This window comes from Cygnus olor, chromosome 11, assembly GCF_009769625.2.
Source record: "Cygnus olor isolate bCygOlo1 chromosome 11, bCygOlo1.pri.v2, whole genome shotgun sequence".
Classification (NCBI taxonomy): Eukaryota; Metazoa; Chordata; class Aves; order Anseriformes; family Anatidae; genus Cygnus; species Cygnus olor.
This window is the reverse complement of record NC_049179.1, coordinates 7,136,155-7,148,953: the sequence shown is the minus strand read 5'-3', so window position 1 is coordinate 7,148,953 and position 12,799 is coordinate 7,136,155. Positions and strand designations below refer to the sequence as shown.

General features: G+C 37.2%; 1 protein-coding gene across 1 annotated transcript in view; it reads right to left on the bottom strand.

The window, feature by feature from the left end:
• The window catches only part of TLN2 (talin 2), a 178,082-nt gene that overhangs the window by 112,708 nt on the left and 52,575 nt on the right, over positions 1–12,799 (bottom strand). The window contains exon 3 of the mRNA XM_040569529.1: positions 10,923–11,002. The gene's annotated coding sequence lies outside the window, so the exon portion shown is untranslated. The remainder of the gene's footprint in view (positions 1–10,922; positions 11,003–12,799) is intronic.

Genomic DNA, 12,799 nt, shown 5'->3' with positions numbered 1-12,799 from the left:
CTCGTACTAAATCTAATGCCCTGTAAGCACTGGAGTAGGCAATTTCTAAATCAGACTGTAACTGATCCGTGCTTGCAAGGCTGGAGATTGAAATAATAAGTTACAGTCCAGACAGCATGGGAAAGAGAGCAGCAGCTTGAAGTCCTTAAACAAGGGAATCATCACTGAGAGAACCCAGTACTGACAGGTATGTACCCATGTTCTGGGAAATCCCAACAAAACAAGAGTATAACCAGTGGTTGAACAAAGATGAGCAAGTGCCTATGCACCCACAGAGATACCTTGGATAGATCATGACAATAAGAAAAAATATTTCCAACATACTAGAAAAGATAATACTGAAAAGTATGAGCTAAGAGTGAGACAATATTAAGTTTCTCTGGGGTGAAGTAACATCAGGCTGTGGGGACGCCTGCCATTCCAGCCACAGTCCAGCACTGGTATAACCACTACAATAGCCAGCTACCTTCCAGCTGCAGACATTAACAGCCTCTCTCAGAACTGCCAACATTTGTCTGCACAACCATGTTCACCCAGTTCTGACACTTTTTCATGTGTTGGTCATCATGTTTTGAAGAGAATCTTCTCCTTAGTTTTCACAGAACTGGGTTATGGAGTGATTATATAAATGATATGCCAGATCATCCAAGACAGTAGTGATCTTCAGTAGAGGAAGAGAAGCACCATGTGGTAAAGGGATGATCACTGTCCCATTTGGGTCACCGAGAGACCAGCATGTCACCATAGCTGGCAGTCACTAACCTGGGAGGATAAAACTTGCAGCAGACTTCCGTTTGCAAAGCCTTACTTCAACTTTCAGCAGATATTATTTTATCCTTCCTCAAAGCCCCTTGCATAGACATGCATTCACACAACAACAGCTAGAACTAGGATGCTGGTACTGTTAAGCTACAATAGGTCTGGGTTTAGATGCAGATACATACTCCGTGAACAAGTAATCTATTTTTCTTTTACATTTTTTCCCATTAGATTTTTTCTGAAATTCCCTACGGAAAAATATATTTATATTATATATATACACACATATGCATGCATACACACAGTAAACATCCCTTCATCTCTTGAATTTTTTTTCAGTGAAAGTTTGAACATCAAATACATTTTCTATACTGAAAAAAATGTAAGTATCTGCAGATCTGAACATTCTATTTTCCCTGAAGTAAGTTTGTAAAATGCTTTTCTATTGATTTACTTGTTTGATACAAAATAAGCCAGAAAAGTACAAAGTTAATGATGGACAAGTCACAAGATAGTAAGTCAAGCAAATGTTTGTTAACACTCCTTGAGAAATGTCTCCAAAGTAATAACAAGAAAGCTGAGTGTCAAAGCATACTCACCTTTTACTTCCACTGGCAATTCATTTAAAATTGCTTTCCCTCCTGGTGTCACATGACAAATACAGAAATTTCACAGCACATTCCCTGAAAAGCTAAATGGTAACAGAGCCCAGCTCTGCTAGACTGGGAAGGTTGCACTGACACGAAAACTACCTCATCAGCTGCTGTGCAAAGAGAGAGAGGGGGAAACATAATTATCTCAAGAAGCATTTTACAAGGACTCTCAAGAGACGTATAACCCAAGATAAAAGGCTGTGCTTCTGAATATTAACAAGAACAGGAGTTTGCATCCTGTAATTCAAGCAAAAATTAACTATCATCAAGCTAAAAGCATACAACAAAACAGCAGAAGCATAGCTTACGAGAGACACAAGAAGTGAGATTTACAGGGGTGATCATTTAGCAAACACTGATCTTCTTGAGCATTCACATACTTACCTGGCTTAATTTCTACCATTCCTACCCAATGCTTGGGGTGTCTGACTGCTGATGAGGCAAGGACATGGTTTATATATTTTGAGCTACATTGCTAAGCAAACAGAGAATGCAGACTTTTTTTTTTAAACTATCTCAGCTTAATGCTATGATGAAATGAACATGACTTTGCTTCCATTTCACATCCTTGCCAATAGAACGCTTGAAGTAAAACAAGCCAAAACATCTGCATTTTTAAACCAGGCAAACATGGAACAGCTAACACTGATTATGGACATAATCCATATTTGACACGTCAAAGTTGCCACTGCCAGTGCTATTGGTGAAAAACAATGCTCTGCTATGATTTAGCAGAGGTCTGTCTCCCCAGAGATGTTCCTTAACTTGTTCATTTAGGCTTGAGAAAATACAAATCTAGATTATGGGAGTATCAAAGTCTAAAAGCCTACATGTACACATGATAGTATAAGGCAAAGCTACGTATTTTTATATTACACTAACTTAGTAAGACAACCCAGTGGGTCAGAAGTTCTCTATTCATCGCAGTACCCACCACCCTACTGCTGGCCTATGGCACCAGCAATACAGCACATGCTATATTTTCTACTAGTCACAACAGTTGAACATCTAATTCTCCTGCAACATACCAAGCACTTCTTCAGTGGACTGCTACCTGCTAAAACCTTCTTAAGCAAAAGGTAATCAAAAACACAAACTCAGTTGTCCTTCTAGTTACACTTCTTATTTCCCAAATTATGAATACAAATTGAAGTGTCATCTTTCACAATCAGTAACGACGGCACCACACGGCAGGCAGGCAACTGTGCAGGCATTAAGATCAACAAAATATGTTTTACTACAAACTCACAGTGGCACTTAAACCAGTCGTTCGCTGTTGCCACCTTATGTAATTATCCTGTAAAAGCTCACACTTTCCAAAGAAGTCCACCTTCTCTATACTGCTCCATTGCTGTCTGTTTGTAACTCATTTGTACCAGGCTGCTCTCAAAAGTGCTTAAGGGGTGCTATTTATATTTTTTCTTAGAACACTAGGCTGATTCTCCACAGCTGTTTGTAACCTGTGGGTTGCATGCCTGAAACATGGTCATATGGCACAGCAAGGCCTTCATCGAACTCCTTGATGGACAAGACACTGAAGATGCCATCACTGACCAGTTGCTTTGCCATTCCCCTGAGAACAACGTAGAGAGGTGCTTCAGGGAGAATTATCACTGATGTCCAAATATCACACACATGAATGCTGAACTAGAAGTTGTGTTTCATCAACAAATTTAGAAGGGAGCAGCATGCACTCTTCTGGCAGCCAGAAACAGAACAACAACAACAACAAAACAAAAGCAAAAAAAAACACTCTGTTTTGATCAAAGAAGCTTAAAGGTGAAGGCAACAGCAGTAAACCAACCGCCCATTTCAAGTATTAACTTCTGGTCTCTGAGTACAAAGGTATCAGCTTAGGGGTGTCCAAAAGAAAACACAGTCTCAAGTACTACATGCTGTCTGGGGTGGCTGGTCAGAACTGTTTAAGCGTGAACAAGCAAACAAGAACTATAAGCCTTCCATCACTTACAATACAAGACACTTAACACTATTCCGAAGAACATTCTTTATCCTGTGTGTAAAACGTGCATTGACAGTTAAATGCAAGACCTTAAACATACCGTGCCCTAAGAAAAGCCCTACTCAGCCACAAGGCCTATATATACATACCACACATTCTGATAAAATAATAATAAAAAAAAAGCTTACGCTTATATGCAGTGAATTTTTGCTGAGATTTTTTTTTTTTTTTTTTTTTAAAGATTTCATCTAGTGTCCAAAACCAAGTCTTAAAAATAAGCCATTTGAAAACCAGTAAAATGAAGGTGAACTAGGACCACCTTTGGAATCATTAATAAGCATCAATCATGCCATTTGCGGTTCACACAGTCATACAGGAACATCATCTATTTTATTCCGTATCCAGCAAGCAAGCACCTTCAAGCAAAATTATGTAAGAAACCAAAATATTCGACTCTAAGATTTGTTTATAGGACAGTCAGTTTATTAGCAATTCAACTAGTTTGCTTGCCAAGTCAAAAGGCATATTTGCTAACTCGCATGAATGTACCTTCAAGATGAAATATGAATTACAATGATATGGGAATATCACTGTTCTGAACAGAACCAAGGCAGCTTTTGGGTAACAGAAGCAAAGAGCTCGACTGAAACTAGTTATAACGTGGAAGTCATTAGCCTCAGGAGTAAAAGCCTCTGACACAGCAGTCAACAACTCAACGCTTTGAAGAGGCCTTCCAGGTGCTTGCTCCTTTTTGGCAAGAACACCACAGAACAAAGTTGAAAACAGGGAATATGAGTTTCTGTTGAAGCCAGAAGAGGTGAAGCAACATTCTTTTGCTAGGTTCCCCTCTAAATCAAGTGCTTCCATTGTAGAGATAAGCCCTTTTAAGAGGGTCCCTTGGGAGGATAGCAATAAACATCTTCACAGGCGTCAAGAGCAAAATTTACACAATACTTGAGATACAGATGTATTTTATTTATTTAAGAAAAACGTAACTGCTTGAAAGGTTGATCTATATTCATCAAAAGAGCAGAAAGTTGCTTACAGTCAGATAGACAGTTAAACAGTTTTGAATATATATTTCTGGTAATTTAAGAGCATGCATGTAAATTAAATAGCATAGAGACAATAAATGAAGATAAAAATAGTTTTTCTGTGGAAGAGTTAAGCCAATATGAGACTGATTTTTCCAAAGCAGCAGATTATTTTCAGCATTTCATCCAGATTCGAAATCACACCGGCAACGATAATAGGTCTAACTACCAACTGGGCTGTTTAATCCAGGCTTGCAGATTTCCGCATATTCACTCCGTTTTCAAACAGTGAAATGATATCATATTTTGAAGGACAATTTTTTTTTTTTTAAATATTTTTATGCCCGGGTTTACAACCTTTAAGAGCACACTTGCTTTAAAGCACTGCTTCATTAATTCAAAGCAGCTACCCAAAGTTCTGGCTATGTCTGCCACTTCTTGGCAGTGACCCCAGTGTAGGATGTGATAAACCACTTGACAGAGCTGTTAATTTAGTCATTAAGTGACACAGCTAGGATATGACTTACTGGGTTCATCTACTGTGGTCTAAGTATTACTCAGCATTTCCTTATTCTTTTTCAAGTGGCATATAGACACAGTATAGAACATGTTACGCATTTTACACCGCAATATATTCTGCCCATTCAAATGGAAAAAAAGGAATCGTTTTCTTTAGGCAGTATATTGACATTACATTGCTAATATCACCAAGTGGGTCTTTAGAATACTCTTTTTTTTTTTTTTTTTGCCTTATAATATTTAGTGGAAAATTCAATGCTTAGCCTATCACTACTTGAATCTACTCTCTTAATTCAGTTATGTTTCTACCTCTTAAGTGCTCTGTTCTTGATCCCACCTACTGTAACAATACCCCGACAATTTTTCCTCATGAGCAAACACAATTTGGAATCATTATGAGATTACCATCATTTCTGTATAACTTGTCCTTCTTTATCAATGTTTGTGTCACGGAGATAAAGTTTACAGAAAAAAAGATTAATAAATAAATAAAATGGTGAGGACAGCAATAATAATCCAACATATATCCCTCACTACAAAGGTAGTCCCACAGAACTGTGATACTTCCATTATATCCAAATAAATGCTAGATGAGTGTATACAACAATTTACACACTACCTACGAGTCAAACGATGCCTTCATAAAACATGTCAAATTAAAAAACAGCAGATCATGCCACCTCCTCCCAACATACTTCAATAGCTAATAAAATAAGATGCTCATGCTCTTCCAACCTCCATCACCTGCTTAAAATTTATTGTGAATACACTTACCAACCATAGTTTCCAATATCTAGAATACCAAAGGATTTTCAAATGCTATTGCAGCAACCTTGAAGAAGCTTAGTGCAAGCTCCTTTAAGTTACTGAGAGCAGCAACTGAATAGGGAGGAAGGAGAAAGGAAGGAAAAACAGTGTCTTGACACTTAACCATTTCATGCCATCACAAAAGTTTAATGTTCCTTGTAATAATTTTTTATTTTTTTTTTAACATCAAGGTTTCTGGTAGACCCAACAGGCTCCTGTGTTTTTATAACAATATAAATTAAAAAAAAAAAAAACACTACTTTTTCAACATGAGAAAAACAACAAATGACTAACAAGAAGAACTCCAGGTAAGAAATGTAGAGTACCAGAAAGAGTAACAGTAAAGGAAAGATAAAGTAATAGCAAACAGAAGGCTCAGCTGCTATCAGAAACACCAACGCTGATCAAAGCAGAAAAGCTAAGCAAGGATAGTGTTCTTGCACCTATCAAGTCAACATTTCTGAGGTGTTCAGAATTTCTGTATGCCAGCTGGGTTCACACTGGTAGAGTTGGGAGCTCTACCCAGCCATGTGTTACTCCAGCAAGCCTTCATCACAGCCCTCTCACATTTCAGCTCTAACTCATTTGGAAGGATTCAAATACATTCACAGAAGTGTTACACATGAAAAGACAATAGATGCATGCTGAAGATGAAAGTTGTTAAGACTGATCAAGATCTGACTACTTCACTCTATGAGGGAAGTAACCTGAAAATCTAGGAAAAATGATCCCTCAAAGCCAGTTCTCTCTCTCTCTATCTAATGGAGTAGCATCATAACAAAACAGCCATGAAATACGACAGCAGAAAAACTGAGACATGAAAAAGCTAACATTCATCAGCCATTGGTTCAAGCAAACACCACAATGTTCATGTATTTTAAGCTTTAAGACTATTTCCATTCCCCCACAGTAAATGCTCACAACTACTGGATAAGGAGGGGAGGACATTATAGAATGGTATAATCCCCATGACAATTCCTGAAACTGATTTAAGCTTGAGAAAAGCCTCAGTCTCTGAAGATACCAGGATAAAAGCGCAAAGCAGCTACTACTATAGAGATAAAAAGGATAAGATCATAAAATGCTGCTGGACTTTTATAGGGCTTAACAGGATGCACACACATTGCAAGTCAATTATAAGATAATTAGTCTAGTACATTGCCAACTGTGTGCTAATCTCAGGTCAAACCTGTGCAAACCTTTATGAGCAAATATGCTCATTAAGAGACGCTGGTGATGATCTTACTTAAAACCTCATAGTCAAATCAGCAGACTTCAGTTGGTTGAGCCCCAATTCACATGTTTTATTATTTTTCTTAGCAGAGCCTATTTCAAAATGCACCTAAAACACTGGATTAATCTTATGGCTCATAGCCATCTGCTCACATCTTAAAATGGGTTACTCACACAGATGAGGAAAATACTACATATGCCCTAAGTGTGGAAGAACATGTACTCTGCACCTACATACCTAAGTATATATGAGCAGATGTATATGGAACACACACTTGCACATACAACTGAAAAAATATTGGGCTAGTATTTGCGACAGAAGTATGAATTCATAAGAAAAGATGTGTTGAACTCATGCTACCACTGTAATTTTAAGTTCACTATCCAGAAGAGGATTACCAAGTACATTCTCTACAGAAACCATCCCTCCAGAAAACTGTTTCTTAATCCAGAATAAAGTGCCCTACCAAGACCTCCCTCACCTCAACTCATGGACAAAAGCATTCAAGGAAAAAGCATGTCAGCAAGGAAGTTCACTATATTTTAGATACTAGATTCAGCCTCCAAGAAGACTTAAGCCACCACCCTTTGCAATGTACACAAAAATATCAGAGGGCAATAAAAACATTACTGCATAAAAAAAGCAATGAGGTTATTTTCCAAGTGCAAGTGGGAAAAATAATCTGTTATTGTTACTGCTTCTATTGATTATATCCAGCAACAAATGGGAAATGAACCTGAGATCCAATTTACAACTACAGGTATCATTTCCTACCAAAGCACGTATGACTCTAGCTTGGGCTTCCGCTTGTTTCAGCTGGTATCGACCTTCAACAACTACCAGTTTGGCCACCTCAGAGACACTTACCAGGCAGACCTGCTTTTCTAAGATGAAAAACATCTTCCTTCAATGTTTTCTTAATTGGGAAGCAAGGGAATATATAAAATGGGGATAGTCAGAATATTTGAAGTATACCTGCAAATCAAGCAGCTAAGCTCCAAATTGGGGACACGCTCTGACTTATTCCCCTGTAGGGTTTCCAACTACAAAAACTGTCCATTAAAAAAGAGCCTGCCAAGGCAGGCTGCAGGAAGTAGGACAACAAGATTTCGCAAATTTCACGTTCACCAATGATTCCAAATACACAGTCTGAAAATACCTTCTTCTCTGACTCCACCCTTAATGGAAAAAAAAAAGCACAACAAAATGACTTGATAGCAAGTTATGAAGCAATCATCCAACAGCCTTTTGAACATTTGCATCTTTTGTCCATGTGTAACCAGCACTAAAATTGTGCCTATCAGCTGGTGCTTGCTCTCTGAAAGTCCATAAAACCTTCTTTGAGAATTTTGTCAAGAGAACGGAAGAAAAGCAAATTAAAAACTTGGAACATTCAACACACATCCAGTATTTGAAAATCCCTTTACCAATCCAATGATTGAGAACTGGGACTTAAAACCAGTTCACCATTAACAATAACACTGTTTACAAAGACTACGGTTATTGCACAATAAAATAAAAAAGAGGGGTGACTAATTTATACACACAACAAAAAATCCACAAAGAAAACTCAGAATGGAGGGAGCAACACTCAAGAATTCTTGCAGCGCAAGACCTATTTCTGATCTGCTTGCCCGGTAAGACTAACAGCTCCAACCAAAGTTACATGCTGACCCAATATTTATATTTGAATTAAGTTCACAATTGTTGCATGCATCAAGGTACAGTGTTGCTTTTAAAAAACACTATTCAACTATCACCACACCAAATACTATTTACCTTGTTCACCATCTGATGCAAACATGTCTGCCTCTGCTATTTTACAAAATGATAAAGCTTTTAATGAAATTAAGAAAGGTTAAGATTTTATTTCTGGAGAACTGCTAACCAATTTATTCAAGTGCAATAGAATACGTAGCTTTTTTAAATTCATACATTATTGATAAGCAAATCACCCTCTCAAAGCCATACAATAGCAAATTTTCTCTAACATCAAACTTCTCATCTTAGTATCTTGAACGGTTTGATACAGAAAAAACTCTGAATCATGGCAGGAAATATCAGCTTCCTTGGACACTTTTGTATTAGTAAATTCCAAGGAGCCACATTCCCATTAACTCTCAAAAAGCATTATATTGAGTTAGATTTCTGCAAAACAACCACAACATTAAACGTACCCAGGAAAACTTTCAGAGATCAGCTTCCGTTTGCCTTACATCCAGCATATGCATGCCAAGAAGAACTTGAAGCATTCCTTACTATTCATATTCTTCTCTGGCAGTGATTCCACTAGTGGTTACTTTCTCCTATTATTGAGTATTATTTTAGCTCATAATTGTACACAATCACTCCAGTTCAATTTCCAGTCCCCACATGCACTCTTCATTAATCTCCATATACTGAAAGAGACAGCCTAGACAAGCTTTAGATTCAGATTTACGTTTTCCATGACTAGTTCAGTATGAAGCTTTTTCAGAAAGATCTTAAGTTAACTTCAGATACTAAAGCAGGTCTTACTGCCATCAGTGAACCAAGATCCCATGTGAAGAGGTCAGTGAATTTAAGCACAGTTTGTTCTCCCACCATTTGCTTACATTTTTGCTCACATTTGGAACAGCCAGAAGCACTGACATATTGCTGACAGAAGAGGGAAATGATTGCAGACTGAGCAATACATTCAAGAAACAGGTCAACATGAATGAACTGAAAAAATTTCCTTGGGGAAATCTCCTTTCACAGCTAGGCATCCAGGAATATTCCCAATAGCATCTGTTATGTCTGATATGTAAGGAGTTACCAATGCAGTTCAATCAGTTGCACAGCCAGACACAATTAGCTTGACTGATATATGATACTTTTTAAGAATGAATTTCTCAAATCAAAACCTAATTAACATCTTCAGCTATACTATTTGATATCACACTTGATAACAGTGATTTGATACAAGTATCACTAAAGTAAGGAAATGGTGGCATTGCAAAAGAGGACCTAATACAATTTTAATTCATAAAATTACACTAGTTACAAGGTTCTTTCTGTTACGCTTGATTGTAAGAATTCCCTATACTTAGCTCTACCTATAAAACAATACGAATTAAAGAGTTGCTAACCATTGAGCCTTAAGACTTGCAACTATAATTAAGTAAGTAACTATTTATTCGTTAACAATTTTACATCATTTAATCTTGTCCTCAGACATGCTGATTTAATTATAGGCTGTTTTCAAGCTCACTAAAGACATTTTTCAAAGATTTTGGAGAGTAACAGGACAAAAATCCATTAGCAACCTTTTAGTATTACAAGCACTATTTCCAGATGAGAAGTCAGAGCCAGAGACACACTTATAACAGTAATGTGTACAAGGTCAAAATAACTCCGACAAATTAAGAATCTAGAGCAGGATTTATCAACATTTTGTCCAAAGCCAGTCTTACCACTTTCAAAATGACATTCACTTATCAAAACATTACGGTATAGAAATAATATAACTGTTTAGTCTAGTAATGACTTTCCTTTGTTCTTTCTGCCACTTTTCTTACATGTATTAAGATGGAACAAAGTAATCTTCTCAACTATTTGTTCTCATACCAGTGAAAGGCACAGCCCTTTTTTCCTAAGGCTTAGAGAACTCATTTATTTTATGATATTATCCTCCAGTATCTAGGTTTCCTCCCTGGAAACTGTTTAAAAATAGTCAATAGCTGTAATGGTCAAGTTAGTCTCCTGGCTGTTAATCACAGTGTTTACTTGGAGCTTTAATATTCATGCATTGCATTTAATTTTCACCTTGATTTCTCTTTTCACAAACACGGCAAAAGATATATGTATTCATATGGATTATCTAAAGAAAATACTATACTAATAAGTACAGGCAGCAGATAAAGGTTTTAAATTTCTGTAATTTCTCATCCTACATCATATTGCATAAAGAAAGGTAAAAGTAAACTGAACCTTACCTCAAGATTAAACTTCATTTCATAAAAAATAAGCCTGTCAGAGAGTATTGCTTGACCAAGAAGGTTTCCAGTAGCCAGGTCTGTAACACAGGAAACAAACAAGTTACTTTCTTATCCCCAGTCCATTCATTTCTAGTTTTAAAGTACTTTCTGCCAACACGCTGAAAAGGAAGCAACTCAGGAAGTTATGAATTTCCTTTTCTCTTTGAGAGTTGGAATTAGCATTGCAGAAAAAAAATAAAAAAAATCTTAAGACAATCAAATTCAACCCAGGCTTCCAAATAATTCACACTTAAAAGTTCATAATAAATTAGCTCTGAGTTTATAGAGTTAAATACCTTGAAATTGTCTAGTCACTGGACAAAAAGCTTGTCAGCGTAAATAAAACAGCTACAGTGATCTATGACAGACTACTATTTTGCAATAATACTGCTTTTCTGTGGTTTTAAGGTATCTTCATCAACTACCTTAGTGTAGAAAACAACCCAGCAAAAGACTCTCTGGGCTATTTCCCTTCACAGTGACCTCCATTCACTGCAGAGTATCACTGCAGAAAAAATAAAAGTAAATTAAAGGTGCTGTTCGTTTTTTTAAAAAAGAAGAAAAAAATATCTCACTGTTTTAGTTGTTTTGAGGAGATGAGCTTTGTTACTGAGCTGGTTTTAGACGGTGCATTCCTTCTGCTTTGAGGGGTTTGCAGATCTGTTGTTTGTTTTTACTTCAAGCAAAAGCCAATTTAGTATGCAAACTTAATACTCATCTCATGCAGATGACCAAATCAGTTGGAACATCAAAATAAATTGCAATTTATCATTTTTTCCCTGCAGTGCTATGCAATGAACAACATCTTCCAAGTATGTCAGTGATTACAAGATTGGCTGGTCACTCTTCCAGGCATAGAAATAGATCTGGACAAACAGAAGATGGCCTAAAGCTTGCTGCTACGAATCGCCTGTGTATGTTCCATGTGTGCAGACTATAGTCACAGCTGTTCATCCTCGCTTTTAGATCTCTTGGAGTACTCTCTTACTGCAACTAAAGAGAAAGTTCTGATCCACAACAGATATCCAAATTTGAAGATGGTTTACATATCAATTTAGAAAGACCAGAAAGTTAGAGAACAAAGTTATATGTGTATACACTTACATGATACAGAATGCCTCAACTGCCCCCAGCAACAAAAGAATCCCTGTAATTTTTAAACAACAAAAAGCTGGCAAATACATTGCTATAAGAATTAGTTAATCATATTTCTCTTGCCTAGGCTGGTTAGAAAAGTGAAACTTTTTTTTTAAAAAAAGGTGACTTTTAAGCAACATGCCAACTTTGCCAACACAGCTTTTAACTGGAGGTCAACAAATTTATTGCACGTCAGAGTAAGAGTAAGAGAAGCCTATATTAACTATTTCAGCATCCAACGGATCATCTGCACTGAAGGTGGCATTACAATAGTTTACTACTTTTCAAATCAAATTTTAGGAGAAAAAGGAGGGTTTATAATCTTTGGAAAAGAGGGCGGGCTACTCAAGAGGACTATAAGGATGTTGCGAGGCTATGCAGGGACAAAATTAGGAAGGCCAAAGGTCATCTGGAGCTCAATCTGGCTACTGCTGTTAAAGATAAAAAATGTTTTTACAAATACATCAACACAAAAAGGAGGACTAAGGAGAATCTCCATCCTTTACTGGATGCGGGGGGAAACTTAGTTACAAAAGATGAGGAAAAGGCTGAGGTACTCAATGCCTTCTTAGCCTCAGTCTTTAGCGGCAAGACCAGTTGTTCTCTGGATACTCAGTACCCTGAGCTGGTGGAAGGGGACGGGGAACAGGATGCGGCCCTCACTATCCACGAGGAAATGGTTGGCGACCTGCTACAGC